The following is a 24171-nucleotide window of genomic DNA, read 5'->3' as shown; positions in this document are numbered from 1 at the left end:
ATTGCTGCTTGGACATGGGCTGGGAGGGAAGAATGGAAAAACAGTCCATAAAGATGCCAATAGTTTCTAAGCAGAAACATCTGTTGAGGTCTTAAAAACGGTCAGGCCTGCAGCAAGCTCAGCAACAGGAAAGTCTGCAGTTGATCACTCCTACCCTCATCAGTCCCATGAGCTCCCACCCCTGGGACTAGATCGGAGCTTGGAAGATAGCTGACACCATGAATCAAACACAGCTCCTTTCTTAAAGGGGAAAAGGGGAGGAGAACAGAGAACCAGGATGGGCATCTGGGGAAAACAAATTATTATTTGGAATGGAGGTATTCAGGAAGAGTTACAAAAGAGTAAGGGAACATGCAAAGGGAGACCCAGTGGCTTATCCACTCTGTCCCATGGGGGCTCATACACTGAATTTCCATTGCTCTGTCCAGTCTAATTTTAAATGTCTCAAGCAAAAGGCCTTGCTTCCCTTGGGAGGCTATTGCAAAATCTCACAAATCATCTTTGCCTTTTACATGACCGCCTCTTCCTTTGCAACGGTTCATTCAACTTTGTTTTCTCCTGATATTCAACAGCGCCCCTAGACATACCACTTCCAAACAGAAATTTCTTCTTCGCTGAAAGCATTTGTCCCCCTTTGTTGTCTTCTCTCAAGAAAGAAGTATCTTAAAAATATCTCTGGAGACTGTATTTTGTTCGTCTCTGCAGGATCTGCATCTGCCAACAGGAAGCGAGCATGGTTCTGCTGGATCTTACAAGGATCAGTCACTGGGGGCTTCAACAACTATATTACAGGAGATGTATACACTGGCAAAAGTTCTTATAAAATAGGGTTTGGAGCATTCTCTTTCCCATCTCTAATCATTTCAGGTGCCAATTTTGACTAATTGTTCAAGTTAAAGGTTCTTACAGAATGTGAACATTTATTGACTAAGAAGACCAAACTTCAATCCATGACAATAAAAGTTTTAACTACTGGTCCTTAGGTGGAGGTTCCATTTTTGCTGCAAATGCAAAACTCCAGCAGCCTGCCATATCCATGGGAGTGGGCAGTAACCTAGCAGTGAATTTCTGAGTTTGCAAAGGATTCTACTTTAGAGTTAGTGGTGGCTCAAATACCATGCAACCCATACTTCGTTTCTCAAAAAAGGTCAGTGTTTGAGTGCTTGGTACTTTGGAAGTATTTACCCTGCACTTTTGAAAAGCTAAGCAAAATTCTTTTTCCCCATTAAACTAATTACTAATATTTTCCTAGCAGTAGTTATTCTATATAAATTTAGACTTGATGGATAAACATATGGCTTATCCTGGAACTCCTGCTGTGAAATTTACTCATGCAGTCCTCAACCAGCACCTCCATAACAATAACAGAAGTGAGCAGAGTAGTTTAAGTGTTCATGTGGTCAAAAACAAACTCTGCAGTTCTCAGTATTCAAATCAGTTTTCAGATTTTGACCTGCTCTAGACATGCACTCCAAAATGCCACAGTGTGATTTGCTTCCTGGAGCAAAAGTTCCCAAGTTCTCACCACTGAACATCAAAGAAAACTTGCTGCTCAAGGAATCTCTTCCAGCCTACCTGGAACAGCTTTGAATAAGAAACTATGGCACTATCTAAAGCTCCAAGGATCCGTTTACCAGCCAGTAAGATATTCTCCACATTCATATTTCCTTTCTAGCTATGCCCATAAACATTGTATCAGGGGAGGACTTTGTGATAGTGAACTTGTTCACGTTTCTAGTTGTGAAGTCAGCTGGATAACTTAGTGTTAATGGTGGGACAAATAACATTACTAGAAGCAGTGGTATTACACAGTTTTTCATGTCATGCAGCTCAAAATTACTGATCAAAAGGCCTTATCAGTAGCTCAGCTTTCCTTTCAGGTGTGGAGCAAAGTTGTCACACTGCATGTGAGGCAATGGATGACTTCAAAGACTGAGAAATAAAAAGGCTTAGAAAGCGTCTTGAGGCCCACTATTGCTCCTGCAGATTTCTAACCAGTCTCAACCAGCTGCCTACATCCAATCTGGTCTCATGAAGCCCCAATTCCCTGCAGGTCCTCTGGCAGCACACAAGAAGGGAATGGTCTCCAACAATGCAGGAGTAAAGGGAACTTTTAACTCAATGTTAAGCCTCTTAAAAAATGAGCTGAGGTTCCTCTGAGATTTTATTAAATCTGCCAGCCTGTGAAATACTGCCCATTGGATCAAAGACACAATGCACCCTTTCTTAGCTTGTGTTGAGCTCTTCATGGATCTCCAAAGAGAAGTAGGGCTGTAATGTCTCGTTAGGTCAGTCATTAAATACAAGGAACTGAAAAATTCACCAGAGACCAAGAGTCAGGATGGGACTCTGCCATCCCTTCAGGAGCACAACATCTGACCCTTTTAATTCATCTTTCCTCCCTTCTCCCCCAGTACACTGGGAACTACTCACAGTTGCTGATGTATAAAACCCTGCCACGACAACTACTAAAAAGGGCAGCTCCATGCTGGCATTGATCCTGCCTTCATCTCACTGCATTCTTTGTCTAAGAGAACAGAGGCAGGATTAGAAGGCGGTTTAGAGTGCAACCAGGCAGTAAGATTAATAACTGCTCTTAGTTTCATTCATGATCAATTGAGTGTATGTGAATCTGCAGAGGACCTTCTCCAAACAATCAGTAGGGATGGTAGTGGCAGTCACAGAACCAGAAATCCAAAGCAAATTTCAGTGACATAGCATTTCTTTAGTGAAAAATTATATGTTTTGCTGTCTCTCGATCAGCAAATACTGCTCTGCTTGTGTAGGTCTGCTAGCACTCACCCCCAAATCTATTATGCACAGTCTTACTCCCTAGAAAGTCCACTGACTCCAGTGGGCACACAGGCAAGTCTTCTGTGAGGGAAAGTTTGCTATCAGGAGTGCTTTCAGCCACACATTTGAAATGTGTCAGCTATTCTTTAAACAAATCAAAACACCTTGAAGCCTAAAGGATAAAATGTTTGACCTGATTTATCCCAGCTTGATCTCCCACAAGTAATGCAGATAAATCACATAGTCTGGCTCCTTTTTCTTGAAGGGGTTAGCACTTTCTTTATGAATTCTTGCATATGTGAATATAAGATATAGCATGCACATTGGTCAGAGAGGTGACCATCAAATGTGTTCCCTAATGACCAGCATGTTGGTAAGACCTGACTGATCAAAATTCACAGCTGCTAGTGTAAAAGCAAAAATTGCAGTCACGTGTGAATGAAAGGTGATCATCTTTTACATTTATTATGAAATTCTGTTAACATTACTAAGCAAAGTATTTTTGTAGCACTTTAGACAACTTGCTAAGACATGCAGTTTACAGAGTGACTCCAGATAATGGTGCATGTGGGACACCACTCTGGTGGGAGCAAAGCCCTGTGAGTTTGATTTCAGAGAATAGAACATCCGATTATTTTTTTTTTTCAGAGATGCTCCTATTTTCAATCTGTACATCACTTTTTAATGTAGAAAATATCAAAGTAGAGAGGACCGAGCTACACAAACTAATGCCTATATCCACAACTGAAATGGAGCTGAAATGGAGCTGGGGGCAGCAGCTATACAACATGGACAGCACTATACAACAGCTTAGGAAAAACATTACAAATAAGTGCCTTTCTAGTGGCCAACAATACCTTGCAGGCATGTCTGTACAGACCTGGAATGCCTGGAGGCAGGTTTCAAAAATATGGTAGTGTCGAGGCATTTTGCTTGGCCTGACAAAGGAAAGGAAGGAGGCCACATTGTAGTTTTGCCCTTACTAGACTTCCTAACACATCCTATATGTCCTGCCGGGCCAAAATTCTTACTTCAAATAATGGGGTGTTACCTGAATAGTCATCCCACAGTATGCACACAGCAGCTGCTGTATTCCCAAGCATGTAGAAATTTGCCATCCTTATTTAATTGAAACAGTGAGAGAATTTAAGGAAGCCAAAATTATTTCCCTTAACTGATAACTGAAAGATTAACTTCTGAAGGGAATGCCTTGAGATTTTTAGAGACCACATATGATTAGGACAGTGGCTTAATATATCAGCTATCCACACTGTACTGATTAAAACAGGGTTGGTGGTAGAAAAAAAGAAGAAAATGAAAAAGAAAGAACATATAGGCTGCTGCCATCTGAAATATGGTAGAAAGAGGTCACTGCAGCAGACCCATAAAATCTGTCTGCCCAAGGAATTTCTTATTGATTAACACTTCATACTGGCATCAGTGAGGAAGAGTCCAGGCAAAACAAAGCTGCTCCAGCATGTTTTAAAACAAACCAAAACAAAACAAATCCCACATTCCCCCCCTCCCACCCGTCTTGTTTTCACCAGGCCAAGTACCACTGACTTGTGCAGACCTCAACCAAGATCATTAACTGTCAAACTTGGACTATATGGGACCACCATATGACACTTGTATTCACTCTGCACAGGAATTTTAAATTTTGTTTCCAATTCATGCTAACCTCTTACCTCCCCAGAAGCATTCATGAAAAATAAACACTGGCTTTGAAGGAAGACTTTACATCCAACAGGATGTACTGCAGCAGGGGATGGGTGAAATCTCAAAATGGGCAGTGCAGTGAGGCTCTGCTTCTGCAGGTTCCCCTGCCCAATCTACAGGCCCAGGATAGCTCAGTAACTTTGAAATGTTGCTTTTTCATGACTATATTACTCCATTGGATTATTTAGAATTAGATCTTGTTAAATGATGCCTCTTTGACAGCTTTACCCTAGAACTGAGCATGGAAATATCCTTTTTTGCTCATATGAAAGGACTCTCCCTCAGGAATGAGACCCACAAGCCACAGCAGTAAGGAGAATGTGGAGCAAGCAGTAAACCTCACTCTTCAATGCTGTCATACCAACATTAAACTGACTTAAAAAAACAGTTGGGAGAGACAGATGGTAAGATATCTAAGAATGCTGATACTTCTGAGAAGGGGAGCAAGACATGGGTCATTTGTAAAAATAGCAGAAACCCTGTCTGTAACTTCAGCAACGTTCAATTTCTGTATTTAAAAAGAGTCCTCTGAGGCTGCAGCTTTCACACACATACCCCGGCTTTCACAGGGAGCATGGGAAAATAAGCTCATTGTGTCAGAAGGCCTTGAAAGGGAAAGGAGGCTTACAGCAGGATGGGAGGAGGGGAAGAGCCAGCTTGAAAACGCATGGAGAGAAATTGAAAACAAACATGTACCTACCCCCAACATGCACACGCACACACATGCAAGCCCTAAACTCTGCCTGAACTCTGAAATTGGAGACTGAGCTGCTTTGGAAGCCACTGCTAACTTTTCTTCTCTCCTTTTTTTTTTTTTTTTTTTTTTTTTTTTTTTTTTTTGTTTGCTTCATTTTTGGGTTTGGTTTAGTTTGGGGAGTGGGGTTTTGGTTTTTACCTTTCTAAGGAGGAAAAGAAAATGAGCAAACTTGTGCGTGTCTCTGTGTGTGTGTGTGTCCTGGGTAGCTCAGGAAGAGCAAGTTGTCAAAAGCCCACTCCAGCATCTATCTTTCTTGCTCCTGGTGAGGATTTTATAAATATTTGGGAGGTTGCATGGGGCAGGGGGGGATAGCTGGGGGCAGTGCAGGCTGCAGGAGGGAGGCTAGATAACTTTTGGGCCCACATGGCACAGAAGTTTTGAAAGCCTGCTTTTCATTAGCATTGCCTAGCAACCAACTCATCTGCTGCAAATCTCATCACGCCCCTGCAAAGCATCCACGGCATGCTAATCTTTTCATTTAATAGAAAAGCTGCTGTAATCTTTCTTCCTTTTCCTTTCTAAAAAAGCAGACAATAATAAAAATAATAATAATGATAAAAAAAGATTCTGTCCCTGCTCCTCCTGCTGCCCTGCACATCCCCACCCCCCAGATCTCTTGTTGATCCAACACTTTGCTGAGTTCCCATGGATGACCTACATGTGTGTGTTCTGGCTGATAAGTCCCAGCTGCAAAGGCAAGCTTGGGTCAGTTTTTGCTTTCTGTGTTGTGTGTGCTGGAAAGGGAGGGCAGTGAGGGGGAGGAATTTTCTGGCTGGGATCTGAGAGAGGAAGGAGGCAGGCACGGCTGCAGCACTCAGAGTCCAAATGGGTCCAAATGGCTTAAATGAAATCTCTGGCTTCAGATACTGTAACTGAAGCCTCCCCAGCAGACAGGGAAGAACTGGTTTGTTCTGGTGTGTGCGTGCACAAATCCAAGTTCTCCCCATATCCGCAGGAGAAGAGCGAGTCTTGCTTTGTTGCTGATGAATTCCATGTCCAGCCAGCTGCAAACAAGCCGTGCTCTGGAATCTCCCTGGGCTTTGCCTGTCCTTTCACTCTGAAAATATCATGCCTAAGGGTAGGGGAAGTGGTTAGGACAAAATAAGACTTGACCTGAGCATCTGCCCAGAACTGAAACCAAACGTCTGTCTCCCTGAATTTTTGGCTTCTCACAAAGCTCAGATAATTTCTCTTGCCACCTGCCCATCTTCAAGCATGTCTGCACTTTATGGTTCCACACAGAAACACTGATCTATCATGAAACAGGTTATGCATGAAGCTTCTGAGCTGGTGAGAAGCAGGAACCTGCAAACCTGCTGACAAGCACATTCTCAAATATCCAGCCCCATTTTTACAGACACATGAGCAAGATGTGTGCCACCTTTCTCTTTGCTCTTTCCTCAGTCTCATTCCCCTCTTTCTAGTCTCTGTATTTCCTCTACCTTATTTGTACTTTTAAGCGCTCCTGAGGAAGTCTTGTCCTCCCCACTCAAAGAACAGTGAACTCCTCCAGAGTGCCGTGGCCTGGGGACATTTCATATTCTGCTTAACAATCTGTCCTCTTTCCTGGTCCTCTAACCTGTGAACCTTGAACATAATACACCTCATTTCTACCCACATGTGATTATTGAGAGCAAGCTTTTTTACAGAGATGTTTCCTCTTCTCCTCTACAGCATACTGCTGGAAGCATTCCCACTAGAGAGGTGCTATAAAGATGACTGCAAGATCACAGAGCCCGAAAGCAAGTTAAGTCACTCTGGCCAATAATGTTATCATACCTAAGGAAATGACAATGCGGCCATTGTGCAATGGATCAGGTAGAGATAAGATACTATGAATTTCCTAAGAAATCCATGCTATAACTAGAGCAATATGAGGCCTGGAAAGCAGTAAAACTTATGTAAAGTTGGAAAGGATACAATGATTGTGGAAGATATTTCAATGTCACACTGCTTTGCATTTTTAAGCAATACATGGTGAACAATAATTTTCAGGCCTACTCTTGCAAAGTCCTAAAGGATAGACAGGCCCAGCAACAAAACTTTTCACAGTGTATCTGAAGGAATGGCTGTAAGGCCAATGATCAGGACAGCAAGAAAGTTCAACCAATCTCAGCTTCAACCTCTGGCAATCATTTCAAAGGGTTTCATGGAGCAGAGTGCCCACAAGCCGATGAAATGAGACCGTTCATGAGCCATTTAATGCACTTGACTGGGAAGAATTGCCAGCTTTTGAAAAATACATCCAACCTCCTCTCTCCTATCTTATAAACAACTCCAGTGCTACCAGCTTCAGCAGTCTGTGCTGCAAGCACTTCCAGAGTCATCAATCAGGTTAAAACCCTTTCCCCTATGCACACACTGGGCTTGAAACCATTATGGGCTGGCTCTGATCCCACAGCCAGCTGGAGACAGAGGTGCTTCAAATGCATTCGACAGGAAAGGAAATAAAACCCCCACCTTTGCTGGCTTTTAATTAAAAAAAATCTCAAGCCTCATTGGTTTTCAGGAAAACATAGAGTTGGCTCATGTTTAAAGTGATAGTATGGAAATAAAATTACTATTTTAACAAATTCCATTCCCTGTGTTAGTAAGACCTTTAACAAAAAGGCTGTTCACCATAAAAATAAGACTTTTTGGTCACTGGAAGGCAGGTACTTTGGACTCAAAAGAAGACTACTAAAAGAATTGCCTCCTGTTTGGGATTTATACCTGTCTTTTCACAGATCTGCATTTCATTGAAATAAATTCTAGGCATTCCAGGGATAGTGAGCTCTATTAGGCTGGATAAGAAGTAACAGATAGCAAAGCAATAGCACCAGATGGCAAAAGGAAGCAAGTGAGGAACTGAATGCCACTTACCCACATGGCAGATCATTTGCTGTGAACTACCATCACTGTTGTGATGGAAAAGGATAGATTCTTGTGAGTGGAAAATGAACTAGAAAGGAGACAAGATTCCTTGGTTTGGGTGCAAATGGTGATTATAATAATTTTTCTGTAGTGTCCCAGAGAGTAGAAATTAAATATGTGACAAGTCTCAGACCTCTCTTGTCCTTGGTGAACTTATATACACATTTCAAATACCCCAGCCTAACTAGCATTCTCATTGTCAGAATGAGCTGAGAAGCCAAAAACTGAATGAACATCCTTCAGGTCCCCAGATGATGAGGAGGGACTTAAAGATTAGGTTTTTTTGATCAACCTACAGGTAAGGAAACATAATTTCAAGCTTCTCTTGTTAACACTGAATTCAAGTCTATGGACCTAGGATCCTTACAGATCTCCCTGCTGGAGAAAAAAATTCTGAATCAAACAGCAGCAGCAAGTTATCTGGAAGACTCAGGCCTAAGCAAACAGTAGATAAGCATCAACCTTTTTTTTTCTTTTTTTTTTTTTTTTTTTTAATTTTAGCAAATTGTAACAGCTTCTTTCTAAGATATATTCTTGTTTTAGAGCAGTCATGTTCTTACAGCATTAATAAAATGACAGCTCCCAATGAACAGTGCATAGAAGACTTACAGTATTGGACAAGGCTGAGACATGCTGGCTTTCATGGTGTTCTGCAGTTCAAAGTGAGGAAACTTTGTCACTTTGGCAGAATAGTAGCTGAGGGAAAGAAAAATGTGTGAAGGCAGTTAAATAAGGTTACACAGGTGCTGCTACTTCAGACTGCGGAAAAAAAATCAATTATAATGCATGTGAAAGAAAATAATCTCTCTAACATTTGAGTCTTCTTACTGCAGGGTTAAAACCACAAGTCTGCTTTAGGAGTGCTGCCCTCCTTCAACTTGCCAAAGATCACATTGACATTCTTTAGTGACTTGTGGTTTGGAGAGACGGCCATAGGCAAAACTGAGGTCTACACACTTCTTAGAACTAGAAACTATTTGAGTATGTTCTGTTATACTTCAAGATGTATTTCAAATCAAGCCAAAGACAATTTTACATGCTAACAGAACTCCATCACATGATAATATATAGTTATAGTCTCTTAAGACAATTTTATCATTTAGGCCACTCCTTACCCCTCACAAATCAAGAGAGAGTTTCCAGTTTTGGGGAGGAAATGAGAAGGACTTAAATGCTGTCAGTATCAAAACAGAGCATTTTCAGAACAGCCAGAGTTTTGAAGCAAGTTCTGTGATTGCTAGAAATAGGTCAAACTCAAATTATACTCACAAGCCCTCCAAAAGTTTAAAGAAACATAGGGAAAGAAAGTAAAAAAGATGTCATCAACTCATTTGTGCTGAAGAAATAGATAAAATTTTACCAAAGAGATCGTTAAATGTTAAGTTGATATTTAGATAGAATTCTTGCCTTGTAGTTCAGCAAAAGCCCCCCTTGCTCTGGACAGAACAACTGAACTGCTTTCTTCAGAGGATTCATAAATGAGGTGCCCCTAATCTTTTCACAGAATATATATCAGTGTTTGGACTTTTTGCTATACATGGCATTTTGCCCCAATATTTACTGAGTTTCATTTGTATTAGACATCAAATCTTAAAGTGAAAATATCAGGTTTTGGATTAGTTTTGTCAAACACTTATTAATTTAAAATGTCAAATTTCATTCCAGTAGAGAAAAATGTTGGTATTTCTAGGGTTTGGGTAGCTTTAGATCTATAAGGTGTATACTAGGTGATCTAAGGTGCATACTATTAACTGCATGCACAAATAGCAAGCACACTCTTCTTTCCAAAGTTAAGAGGGAAATGAAGCAAATATCTTGTCAGCCAATTGCTGTGCAACAATGAAACACAGCAAGATTCAAAAACCTCAGCATATATTTAAGGTCTGGAAAGTTCCTTTAAGTTATACCTTCCTACATGGATCTCCTCTTATGCCACACCAGTTTTAAACCTCATCGTGGCTGTTACTTCCACATTCTGCTTCAGCAGGTTCCCAGCTCATCACTGCCATGATTCTACTGCTCTCTGCTTTCCATTCTGGTTCCTTCAAGATGCCCAGATGTGTACTGTGACACTGGGGACACATCCTAATTTCCTGTGTCCTAATACTGCCTTACAGTGACTCACCAGTTCTTAAAGGTTAGAAATAGGAATTTCAAAAGAAAATGGACTCAACCTTGTGCTGGATCATGCCTAGAATATGACGATTTGGGGTAGATTTTCATGTGAAAATAAAACCCCCTCCCTTTTTTTTTCTCCTAATACCCCATTCATCCATCAATAATATGCAATTCATGGCCAAAAATGGAGGCCATAGAGCTTCCTAGAAAAGAAGAATTGCTTTCAATCACTTGTAAAACAACCAGTTTCTTCATAACTCAACACAAACTTTCAGAAGAAGCTTTCTATCAAAACAATTCAGAAACAAGCCCCTTATATTAGCCTTTTTGGTTCAAATGTTATGGTAAATTATAATTAGATGAAAACAGGATTTTATAATGGAAGGTCTAAGACAACTGCAACAATCACGGGGTGACTAGCTCTGCCTGTCCATCAACAATAAGGTGACAGCAATTCCAAATGTCTACATGACCAAACACATTCAAAAATGAGCTTAAACTCCTTAACAGATAACTTAGAACACATTGATGCACCCAGATGCTTCCTCCTCCCCAGATAACAGGAGCAATTCCATGCCTATCTCTGCACTAGTCTTGTACTTAATCCATGTACTTCCTTTGGAGGTCACTGCCTGGGCTTTCATGTGCCTGCAACTTCATTGTAGATGCTTTCTGGTATTGCAAGTATAGTGGTGCATGCTTCTGTGCTCACAAACACAGCCATCCATTAACTCCTTATCACCCTCCCTTGCCAGAAGATTACTCAATAGATACATAGTGAAATAGAAAACATAGTGAAAAGAAACCAGGATTGCATGATCAAAGTTTTTTATTCTGTTTTTCCTGCAAATTAGTGTTGCTCAAAAATAAAAAGCCCAAAGAATGCAATGCTGGGATCTAACTACAAAACACATGTGAAGGATGAGCAGCAGCACAAGCTTCCCTGATGCTGCATGGTCACTGAGACAGAGGAAGACTAAGGACAGGAACGATGTATTGCTTCTGACCATTCACTTTGGGACTTCTCTGCTGATATCAGTGACAAAGGTCTCAGGTGGTTTTCCCTAGTTAACCTCACGTTGGACCACTGACCCTTATCAGAAAGACCAAAGATAAGAAGAAGGAGTATAGGTCTAGGTCCCATCCTGGACGTGTATGCTGCTCTGCAGTCCTGTATGTCAACATGGAGTAAGGATCCCTTATGGAGGGAATCAAGGTGATCAATTGCTGCTGCTGGGAGGGTAAAGAAACAGACTACAGCAAGGAGAATTCTATCCCCTGCTCTTGCTAGAGACTTCTTTTGAAAGGCAAATGCATTCAAACTGTTAGTTTACTGTTAGTGACTGTTAGAGACAAAGTAGGCCCAATCTTACAGAGCAAAATATCTGACAAGAGTCTGGAGACTTACATTGTCCTACTGAAACCAAACTTTTCATGATGTTAAAGAGCCTGTTCAGCAATTAACTTAGGACTCTCTTTTCAGTGCTTTTAAGAATAAATATTAGTACATTTTTATGGAAGGTCCTGGCTGCATGAAGAATTGCATTTGTAAGTCCAGCTGTGGCCACTAAATTCAGAAACTGTCCTGGAAACAGCACCAGCCAGTGCTGTCTTATGTAATAGGAAAGCTTAGAGGAACTGATGAATGATTATCTAAAGATGCCATTCCATGGCACCTTCAACCAATCTCAGCTGAGTGGCCTAAAAAAATCCCCCAGATTGTTTTTCAGCCAGTTTAAGCCAGTTCATGCAACTATTCAGGTCAGGAAAGTGCCAGAGCAAGAGAAGGAGAGGGAGCTGGGAGTTGAATGAGTAGGAGCACAGCAGAGTGAGCAGTTTAAACTGCTATGGAACTAAACCATGGAACGAACTCTCATCCAATTTTCAGTCGCTGCTGAATGTAGCACATGAGCTCCTACATCTTCACTTCTGCTAAAGCACTTTTTCAGATATTTATAAAAGACCTTCCCTGATTATCACAGAGGTAACTGGACCCTGCAGAACTTCCACTGAAGGCAGTGGAAAGAAAACAGACTGCTTTCAGTCAACAATGGCAAACCAAGCGAGGAGTGAAACTGAAAAGCAGCTGTGCAAAGATATTCTAGAATTAGAATTACAGACAGTAAAAAAACCCTGAAGAGACATGGCAAGTGAAGCCTCTTTGGATTTTGAACTGAAACCTGCTCTCTGAATATTCTGCACTAACTGGGAAATGGGAATGATTTACAGTAGACAAATCTCCTGATGTCTGACAGCTTGAATGCAGGGGGTAGCAGTGGCACAGTAATGGACAGAAGTTGATGCTCCTTGACTTGTAAATTAAATCAGCTGTGAAGTCTTTAGTAAAGGGTAAAGTGTGAATAAGCTGGTAGAAGGGACCCTAGCTTGTGTGGAAATTAGCTGATGGGGAGATGCTCGCTCTGCGTCCAGCTGTCGTAGTCTGAGAGACTGCTGCCCTCCAGCTGCCTCTCTCCGCCGCCCCGCTCAGGGCTGCTGTCTCCCCAGCAGAGCCACTGGGGTGGCTCACTGGTATGAGCGCTTCCAGGCAGGATTCGTCACATCAATTCAAATGAGTGGTTTGAGCTAATGCACCTTTACCCTACACCCCAAAACACACTGGGGAGCGTACACACAAACCCTGTCCATGGCTGAGCAGTTGGCAGTGGCCAACAGAGGACTGTGGTAAGTAACTGCTCTCAGCAACGCCTTCCAGCTGCGTCCGGAGGAAGGGGGCTGTCCGTGGGTTTTGACTTCTCTCTTGTTTACATAGGGAAATTACACTGCTTTAAGTAAATGCACAGTTTATATCCAATTTACCTAAACTATTGCAAACCCTTGTGTAAGCACTTAGTGAAATGCAGCTTAAACAGAAGAGGAACACGGGTGTGGCACAAGTTTCAGTAAACCTATTAAACTTATTTAAATTAAACCAGTGGGAATTCCATGTATTAAAAAATCTTTTGCAATTCCATAAGGGTAAATTCTCCTATTATGTCTATATCCATGCAGGAGTAAACATGTAAGCAGTAGGACTAAATCACTTTAGAATTTGGCTCTGCACTAAGGCCACACCAAGTTTTACATTGTAACCAATCCCAAGCACCAAATCACAGCAAACCTTGTATTCCTTTACTATCACTCTCAGGGCCAACACATTAACCTGAAATGCTGGGAATATGAAGATTTCCATCCTCATTATGCCTGTACCTGTTTTCCTCAGGCTTTGTAAAGAAATGAGAAAGAGCCATGGCCTCCCAGTACATCAAAGACTAGAGGCCTTGTAAATCTTAATATCCTGCCTGCTCCAAAGAATGAAGCAGAGCTGAGTTTGATTATGGGGGAGGAGAAAGGAAGTGCTCATAGGCCTGAATGCAACTAGCACATACAGTAGGTCTAATTCTTGTCCTATCAGCCTTGACGCAATGTGTCCTTTTCCTTCAGCTATTTTAGATAAACAGGAAAGGAAAAGAAAAAAAATCAGTGCTGGAAAAAATACATTCAGTTTGGAAAAAAACCGTTATTGTCAAATGTTCTAATGGCCATTTCAAACAATAGTGAGCACAGTAGGTCATATGAAAAACAGGGCTATTGCTATGATAGTTGATCATACCAGAAACAGAAAAATAGACTTAAAAAAAAAAAAAAAGTGCTACAATAAGAATAGCTAGTGATTCAGATAATTAAGCGTTTCAGCTTATGAGTAACAAAGCCTGAAAAGTGGGAATATTCTTACACCCATTTTTCTGACAGGGAAGGCTCTTTACAGATAGTTAAAGTGGTTTGTTGTGGTTTGCAAACAATCCCTGAGTGTACCTAGGCTACTGCCTAGCAAAACCATGAACAGCACTACCTTCTTCTAACCATTAAACTGTTCCAAGAAGTATTCTTTCATTAATGCCTTAGTACACAAAAACAGGTGAAAACTGGTTACACAGTAGTAATCTGGTTTGGCACTCAATACTACTTCCAGAAGCCAAGTCAGCTTTCTGGTATAACTGCAGGACCATTAATACCTCTGAAAGGGCTCAGTCTAGAACTGAAGACTATGAAACATACTTGCACAATGATTATTGTACCTCTGGTGCAGAAATCCCTAATGAAAATACACATAAGGTTATGACATCAGAACCTCTCACTTGACAAATTTTGTATTTATAAATTTTGTTTATAAAGACATTGGATCTACTAAGCAAAATCATTACAGATGGACATAGCTTCATGTCAATCAGTGTAAACTCAGTGATGGGAGGAAAAAAATTAATTCAATCAGTTTAATCTGTTATCAGTGGGTTTTTATCACTTGCAGCATGGATATGAGGGAAACTGATGAGACAAATTCATCTGTTTAGTTAATTTAACAGATCTCTTTTACACCATGCACTAGGATGCACTGCCACCAACCATTACAGCACATGGGAATACAGAAATATGGAAACTGGTTATCTTCAAACATTTTGCAGATGCTAACTAATTATTCCATGCATTTTCTATAAAGCAGTTCAATATTGCTAACTACTAGCTAGCTGGAAGTGATCACCAGTGTTAGCCATTTTCCCTCAACAAATCCAGATCTGAGCAAACATTAGAACCAAGCTCCTGGTTTCCAACACCTTCTACCCATTAGACTGTGCTGGTTACTCACATTCTGAAGGAGTTGGCTGGGAGTAAGAATTGATGACTATTTTAATCTCAGTTACCCATCAAAAACCCTTTTATTCAGTGAATGGGCTGTATGGCATGGGCTTCTATCGCAGTTCTTAGAGAATGTCTGTTCATAACACAAAAAACACCCTTGTTAAAAATGCCCTTAAAGAGTTTCTAGAAGTGTTATGGATGGACTGGCTAATGCTGACAGTACTCTCCTTTGACCCCATTCTAGTTCTTCTGTGGAAGGGACTGTAACACATTATTAAAGCTAAGAGAAGAAAGATGCTCTGAGTGACATTTCTGGAGGATGCAGAGTTGCTGATGCAGGGAATGTCCTGGTCAGGTGGCATGGTCCCAGCTCTCCAGTCATTCAGTTCCTGCACTCCCTGTGATGCTGTACATGACTCAGTTGTGCTCTGCCACTACCTGGGGGTGTTTAGTTCATCCATCTGTTCAAAAGCCAGGAGTTGATCAACACTTTCACGTTCCTCACGCTCTACTATAATACAACTTTGGCTGGAATTCCTGACTCTCCCCATACAGCAGGGCATCATAGTTGACTTTTTCTACTTTCTGCCTCCTATTGACATTTTCTCTTGTACTTCTTGATCTGCTTCTTCTTTCTTTTCTTTCTTTCCTTAAACCCAGCTGACTGCCTTTTTAGGTTGTACCCTTTTACTGCAGGAGTAGTGAACTGTATTCCTAAGAAACAGCCTCAAGCCCTAAAATGCAGGTCAAGTTAGTACCTCTGTGAACCAAGTATTATCTTTTTATAATATTTTAAAAGAACAAAAGAACAAAACACCAGAAAGGTTTGTAACTCCTAACAGAAACCATCTGCTTGAACATAAAACTGAGAATGTATTGGTATTTTCAATTCAGGCTCAGGAGAGCTGGGAAAAAGAGCACTGGTCTGTAGGCTGTCATTGAGACTTATCTTTCTGTTAATGAAACAGTATTTGTAAGACAAGTGTTACCATATTCTTAAAAAAAACAAACAAACAAAAAAATACTTTCAGAAAACCCCAGCACACTCTTTTATGAAACTGAACATTTCCCTGTCACACTCCAGAGAAAAAGGACATGCTGCAACTCCACACAAAACACTGCATGCCATTATAAATCAGAGGAAGAGAAATGAAGAGCTTAATCTGTAGTTGTTCTTTATTATGCATTTTTAACTGAAGTTATTTATTAAAATACTCAACACTGATGTTCTACAAAACAACAACTCAACAAAACTCAAGCCTGTGAATTTAGACCATTATGGGAATTTTTGCTTCTCTCCTCTTGAAAATAACATGACCCATGGCCTATTTTTCAAGCCAGATTTCAATCTTCTCTAGCCAGCTGTCAGGAAACCACAGAAGGTGCTTGAAAGAGCACAAGAAATGGCTGGTTCTAATCTGAAGGGAAAAAAAAAGTTGAGGAACAAGGCAGCTACTTGTGGCAGAATGTTATTTTTTCTTCAGTCTCTGCCTACATATTTTCCCAACATGTGTACTCTGTTACCCCATCACTTCCATCTTTTCCTTGGGTAAATATTTCTGCTTTGGAATAAAAAAAGGCCCAGGGGTGCCACTTGTAAGGACTGCACTCGCCTTGATATGTTGTTTTTGAACTGAACACATACAATGGACACATTTCAAACTTGGACCTTTGCCATCATACATGTTGCTTTTAGTTTAACTTTCTCAGATGATGGGGGGAGGCTGGAGGTAAGGAAGAGGCTGAGAGCGGGGTCATACATTCTATCCTTTACCAGATGTGGGATCTGGTGGGAGCCAAGTGTAATAGCCCACACAAACCCCTCTAAGTACACAACATAATGGAGAGAGAGAGAAATGCAAACTGACCCTCTTCAAGTGCCAATTCTTTGCAAAATCAAATACTAGGCCAGACCTTTGCCATCCAGCTGCTTAGATAAAAAAGAGCAGTGTGACTAATAATTTATTAAAAAAAAAAATCTGTGTACAAGTTCTAGCTAAGAGAATCAACTAAAATGACACTTCTCCCCATTATCACCCTGTAAACTGCATGCCCTATTAAATGACTGTGGTTCATGTATGTGATTTAATGTGCCATTTGGAACCAAACAGATGGACTGAACTAGATTAGACATCTCTTCTGGAGTAGAATTAGATACAGAAGTGGGACCTAGGAAATTGTGGATTAAACCGGCTCAAAGACTACCCTACACTCAAATACTAATCCAGTTAAGGACACTGGGCAAGACACACCTTTCACCACCATTGTCATGCATCAAATGACAATAGGCAGGGCAAGGACAAGAGCTGGCAATGTGCTCACTCTGTTACATATGTAAGTCATGCCAGGTTACTTCCAAGTGGCATGTGAATGAAGCCTGAAGCCCTGAAAGCTGCAATGTGTACTAAGCAACTTGGAGATGGGAAGAGCTGCCAGTGGGGATGAGGGTAGTGTTGAAGCAAAGCTAATTTGGGAAAAAAACAAAGTATTGAGTAGTTCCTCGAAGGTGCTAGGAAGGTCAGAAAGAGTTAAGAATTCTCTGTACTACACAGTATTGAGTCCAGATCTGCAAAGTATTCCTGAATATGTATTTTACATGCATGTACTCATTTATTTTGATAATATACCCAACCTAATAGGATCACAAACCTGGCAACAGGTCACCTGAAGAATCATGCTTAGTTTGGTACAAATCATCTCTTCCTTGCTGATCTCTCTGATTACCCTAATCTGATTCCTTCTTCATCTTCCAAAAATAATACATCTAGTAAGGTCTTACTTCCTTATCATTACATTGTAACTTCTTTCCCAGAACTTCCCTTTTTAATGAATTCTTTTCTCCTTGATGTCCCTTACATACTACACTAAACCAACACATAATTTCCCTCCCTGCTTACTCACCATGGGGCTATCCTGTCTTCAGCTCTACAGCTCTGAGGAATAACCAAATGCTCGTACAGAGCACAGATAAATCAGAAACCTTTTGGCTGCACACACGGGTACCTTTCCCTTTCTCCTGGCAAGTCCCATTCAAAGAACCATTTCTCTCTCTGAACCAGCAAGTAATTTGCCAGCATTCAAATGAAAAGATTGGGCAGATGATATTTAATTTTGTATTTACACCTTATGGGTGTGCTTCCATAGCCTTGGTACTAGATATCTGTAACTCTGATAACCACTAAAGATCCTTGAAAACCACGTTGGCACATGGTAATTCTCATGTCACACATCCTCTTTCAAATAGTGCACCTTGTTTAGAGTACAAGCAGTGACAGATAGTCAAGTGAGAAGGTGTTGTAAGAGAAGCGCTATAAATGGGCATACACTGGAGCAATCACTAACATGAGATATGTGTACAGAGATTGAGCTAGTCTCTTGAATAGTCCTGAGATGAGAGGAATTAAAATCATCTTTATAATTGGCTTTTTACAGTGTAGAGTGATTTAGTGGATATATTTTAAATCTAGTTTTTGTGTATCAAAACAGAAGTAAAAATAGAAAACCCAGTCACTGTTCAGTCGTTTGAGAAATCATTGTTTTTCTTGCTGCTCTGTCAAAAAAATACAGCAATGAAAATAGCCTGTAACTGGGAATCTATCAGGGTCTAGAGCATTTTACAACCCAGAACCCTGAAAGTCCAAAATAGCTCCACAATTTACAATATTTTGCAGAAGTTGTGGATTTTTTTACATATATCCAACCTATCTGTGAAAACTCCAAGAGAGTTGGAGTTAAAATTAAAATAAAATTTCTTTAGCTCCTTTACTAACCAACTGAACTAACTGCATAATATAAATTTGTGTCAGGTTTTCATCTGCTAAGATGCAAACAACTGTAGAGCAAAACACAGCAGTACTGTGTAGGAGCCAAGCAGTGTTACACAGCAGCAAAAAACATATGAAAAATCTAATAACATTACAGGAGGAGAATTTAGGTAGAGGTAAAGCAACACATGAGGTAAAGGAGTATTAAATACTCTTTGGCATGGAAGGGCTAATGGGGTTTTCGCCTGAAGTGTTATGTGCCATCTTGCCAGTGATACAGAAGCGAGCTCTGTAAACAAATTGTTGCTCTGTAAAAGCAACAAATTGCTTTTCTCAGTCTAGTGAAGCAGAAGTCTTCTGTCCCACTGCATACTCTTGGGAAAAGAAAGGAGTTACTATGGAAAGGTGCAGAAAGCTGCCCAGAGTGTGGGAAATGCAATCAGTATATCTGGCACAGTTGGCATCCTCTGGCACACATTGGACAGCTTATCAGGTGACATGACAGCAGGCCCAAAGCTCTATTTCAGATGCTGCTGCTGCTCAGCCCAGAAGCTGGGTAGCAGTCCTCACCAGGCTAACTCTGCAGTGGAAAACTTAATCTGAAAGGATATGTAAGAAATGAAAAGGTGTAAGAACTGCCAAATCACTAAACCTTGTATGTGATACTAGCAATGGTATGCACAAGAAAATAGAGCAACACAACAGACAGATAAAAAAAAAGTGTTGTCATGACCTGGTAACTTCAGATAAAATTTTACAGGCTCTGCTGCTGGGTGCCCTGTAAAGAAAGAGGGAGTTCACACATGCAACTCTTTACTAGCTTCTTCCTCACTTTTACAGTTTTGACTCGAGTAATGTCATCCTGTGAAGTGGCAGAACTCCAGAGCCATCTAACGAACCTCTGAAATTCACCGCTGCTTAACAGAGGGCCAGGATTTCAAGACATTAAAGGTAAAATAATTCCCAGGAGGTCTCCTAAGAACATCTTAGTATGTCTTTACTGAGTGCTATTTTCACACTGTTCCCTTCCTCTCTCCTTTGACTGGATAAAGAGCTCAGAGGAGAAAAAAAAAAAATACCTATGAATACCGATGTGCAGGGAGCCCTCGTAAATTCACTTCCCATCAGTCCAACAAATGAGCTCCCCCTGGGAAGTCATGAGAGGGGGCCTTCTCACAACAGCCTGATTATCAAAAGTCTGTTTTCTCATGAAACACTCTAACCTCAGAGGGACAAGTATTGTAATAATATGAAAGTATCATAATAGCTTGAGCAGTGTAAATTACGTTTGTAACTTGGGACGTGTGGGGCACATTTCCGGCAGGTTGGTTTCCAGTGATGCTGTTTGCCTCTCTGTATCACTGGAGAATTACCCCAAGCATGAAAGATTCATATGCTGTAAAAATTCAATTTCAGAATAGAAATGCAATTCTCCATATATCAGATTTCAGGTGGTCACTGCATCCATCATAATTTTAGCAAGCCAGCTTTATCACTGCCTTGTTCTCCTCAGAAATATAATGCATATTACCTGCTACACTCCTTTCTAGCATTTAAAGAATTTTTTACAAATAAGCTGCTCACTGATTTTGTCCTTCAGGGATTGCCGTAAGTCTACAGTACTTGAGTACTGATGGCATTTCTGTCAGTTTCCAGATTTGCCTTTCACAGTTCTCTGTCTTGGATCTTTTCCATTTTTGCAGTTTTCAGATCCATCCATATTTTGCACCTATCTGGGTGTGAAGGCATCCTACATAATAATCTGAGGAGTTCCCTCCTGCTTTTGCTTTATTTCTCCCTCGAATTTCGAGGCAGCATTTTCGCATGGCTGTACACAAAGATACCCTCACCTTTATTCTTCTCGTAACCCTAAAAAAGAGACTGCTTTTACAACCATGTTTCATTTCAGTTGTATCCGTAAAACCCCAAACCCTGAGAAACCAGAATGAACTAGTGTAAATCAAACAGTGCTCTTACCACTTAGACCCGCCCTGCAACCCTTTCCAATCAGGGAATCTAAAATTACCATATTTACAGCATCTGCAGCAGAGCCAAGTACAAAACAAGATGAATAGCTGTGACGCACAAGGCAGAGTGTGGAAGTATGCAGCTGGGCCTGCAAACAATATAGGCACTCGGCACTGAAGTCCATCTAATGCTTTTCACAGAGCAGAGTGACTAAAAGGGGAAGGAGGGGGAGGGAGGAGAAGAGAAATTCCAGGAAGATGAGTGAAAACACAGCAGAAATCCCAGGCTGCTTCACTAATGGGTAATTGAAATGACTCACAAAAGATCTAGTAGGGAATTCAATTAATTAGGGACGTGACTGGGCAGAGAGGAGGAGGGAAAGAAAAGAATGCTGGTGATACAAGAAAATCACTCCTCTCCATTCACTTAGGAAAGGGCCTGGAAGAAAACCTCAAGGAAAGAAAAAGGCAAGTTTTTCAAGACAGGGTCTCTACCCCTTCTTATACACAGAAAATTACAAATAAGCACACTGGTATCGCTTGTTCTCCTTCCCCCCAATTCCTAATGAAAAGGAAGAAAAAAGAATAAAATTCGATATATTAAATACATCAAGACAACTGGTAAGAAGAAACCATGAGGATAAGACAGAGGAATGATGCAGAATAGTTTAATTGCAGTGCTGCTAATAGCACCCCCCATTGTCATAACACCACTTCTTATTCCATGTGACAGTGAGGGGAGGGAGATAGGAAGCAGTAGGAAGATGAGTAAATTAAAAATATGTGGGGATGTTTGAAGGAAAAAATATAATGCAGGAAAGGAAGAGTAGTAGGAACAGATGCATGTAAGAGGACTGGAACTGACAAGAGCAGGAGAGAAAAAATGGCAAAGGTCATGGGTGAGAGAAGCAGCAGGGGGAAAACCTGAAAAGGAGGAGAAGAGCAGATGCAGGAAGGGTCAGGGAAAGAATGATAAGTTTCACAATCAGTCAGCAGTTAGGACTTGCCGTGATGGGTATTTGAGAACATCCATGTTGATGCAGAGATCATTTATTGACAAATACTGCTTCTGACCAAGCCTCAGAGACTAAATTTACACTAGTGCTAGTTTAGAAATCTTCAAGAATGTGTGTTCTAAACTTTCCAGGCCCACAACTGGTCATTCCTGGTAGTGGAACAACAGGGAGAGATACAATGAGCAGGGGCAAGTGCTCATTCACGGGATGGAAAGTGGGATCTGCAGTCTTTCATAATAAAGTTACCACAGCTTGAAACGTAGCTCTTGTTAATTCTGACTCGGAGCTGTTATTGCCAGGCTGGCTGTTCAATAGCTTTACAAAGGAAACTCAGGGTCATTGTTTACCTTCGTGAATCATGAAGAGAGCTAACAAAAAGTACTTCTTATGCCCTATCGGGTTCAGCGCTGAATGCCCTCTGAAGGCTTAGATATGCTCTCACGCTCAAGGATCAAGATACTATCACTGTGAAAGGTTGGCAAAGTTTGCAATATGCTGCATGTTTGGGCAATTAGCTGAGGATTTCTGTTCCCAGGGCTGTCAATCTGACATCTTAGCAAGAAAACATATAAATCAAACCATATACCTCTGCCAGTGAACTGACCATTAACATCAGCTTCACTATCAAATAACTTTCAGAAAAGCAAAAGATTTTTCACAAGCTTTTTATTTTCTGTGATAGAGCAAAGATACAACACCGTCCAAGAAAACACTTTTTAGGCAGTTAAGACATACTGAACCAGAAGGAAAAATGTACTATTTAGGTAACAAGAACCAGTATGAATGCTCATAGTATCTTTATACTACTGTAAATACAGTCTAGACACAGAGATTGCACTACTGCAACTAAATCCAGGCTTTCACAATGTTTTAAGTTACATTCATGCAAAAATGACTATGCAGAAATCCCCAGCTGATTCTGAATTGACCTTCCAACATGACACTAAGGAGTATTATGCTGCTGCAGGAATCATCTTTCAGAAGAGGCATAAAGTAGAAATATTCCAGTGGGCTGGTCTAAAAAAATAACCCCTTGAAATTTTGCAAAGACATTATTCTTGGTGCTCTGGACAAATGTAAACATACTTCAACCAGCTGGGCTGGCATTTTCTATGGAAAAGGACTACAAACTGTGGGCATTCAGTGCCTAGGTGCCTATGCAACAATGTGATTGTCATACAAGAATTACAATACAGTTATGAAATGTCAGTAAAGCCAGGCAGCCCCAAAAGCAAATTCAAGCTAGGCAGCCAGAGCACTACTCAACACAGTACTTTTTCCTGCTTCAGAGCTCCATTCTTTCCAATTCTCTAACACGTCTGATGAAACAGAGCACCGTGCTCTGAAGGTCCTCAGTTTCTAACCAGAGCACCTTCAAATTTTATCAGAGCCTTGATTTCATTGCCAATAGAATTTTGTATTTTTACTGAGTCTTCATCAAGTTGAATTCATGAAAACTGCAGGCTTGGTCAACATGTATCTCGAGGTTATCTGGATTCTGTTAAGCCAGGTTGATGCATTTTGTCCAGACCTCCTCTCCTTCTCTTCAAAACACTCAACAGAAAATAAAAAAAAAATCCCCTCTTTTGTACAGAATTAAAATAAATTCTTTTTATCTCTCTAATTAAGTACCATCCTGTATTTAGTCATTTGACAGCACCAAAAAATGATTTTTCTGTATTCCACAATGTCATCCCTCCTCTCTGAATCTATTCAAAGCCTCTTGTACATATTTAATCACTCCTAGCCAGGCCTAGCTAATGAAATGCAAGGCCTTGCCCTGACCTGACCTTGCTATTTCTATTTTGGCTCAGCACATCCTCTGCTAGTTGGGTTAAAAAAAAAAGTTGTTTCTTTCTCTTGGTCTTAAAGGTCCTGTAACTGGCAGGGGGTATGGTCAAGGACACTGCTGAAAACAGAACAAATGACTGTGAATGCTGCTTTGCAAATCAAAAACGGACCACAGCAACCTAAGTGCGAAGTTTTTTCCTTCTTTTTCTTTGGTTGGCAAACACTGATGGGCACTGTTCATCTACTGGGAATAGCTTATGACTAGATAACTCTAAAAGAAAAATGGACTGCTCAAATTGTTTGCAGTAGTCATAAAACACTGTAATTTGTTTTGGGCACTTACTCCAACTAAATATGTTGTTCTTCATTTTCCCTATTTTTCCTTCCTATTTAATTCACCACTATGGCAATTAAAAAATATATTTTCAATTTCTGAGAGTTTGTAAAGAAGTGTGATACTATTTGTGAGTACTTAGGAATCCTGGATGTTAGGTTATCCCTTTGTCACATGATGTTGGTTGCAGGAATTTATCAACATGCTAACAGAAGTCAGAAATGTTTCGAGTATAAAACAGGACAATATTTACCTGGTGATCCATTGTGGACTTTTTAAGTTGCTGTTTGTTTTCAAGTGGTTTGAAAATTTGCTGACCATTAGTTTTGGTGCTCACTTTGACACAGTGAGTTGCTGGATGAAC

At 40.6% G+C, this 24171-nt stretch overlaps 1 protein-coding gene across 8 annotated transcripts in view; it reads right to left on the bottom strand.

Annotated features, from left to right (window-relative positions):
• Positions 1-24171, bottom strand: part of RAD51B (RAD51 paralog B) — a 379084-nt gene that overhangs the window by 89375 nt on the left and 265538 nt on the right. The window contains exon 11 of one of the 8 annotated variants that reach the window (XR_008431376.1): positions 8792-8878. The exons of the other annotated variants lie outside the window; for them this stretch is intronic. The gene's annotated coding sequence lies outside the window, so the exon portion shown is untranslated. The remainder of the gene's footprint in view (positions 1-8791; positions 8879-24171) is intronic. 8 annotated transcript variants of the gene reach the window in all.

This window comes from Vidua chalybeata, chromosome 6 (genome assembly GCF_026979565.1).
Source record: "Vidua chalybeata isolate OUT-0048 chromosome 6, bVidCha1 merged haplotype, whole genome shotgun sequence".
Lineage (NCBI taxonomy): Eukaryota > Metazoa > Chordata > Aves > Passeriformes > Viduidae > Vidua > Vidua chalybeata.
The sequence above is the reverse complement of the archived record's forward strand: the minus strand, read 5'-3'. Positions and strand labels throughout refer to the sequence as shown.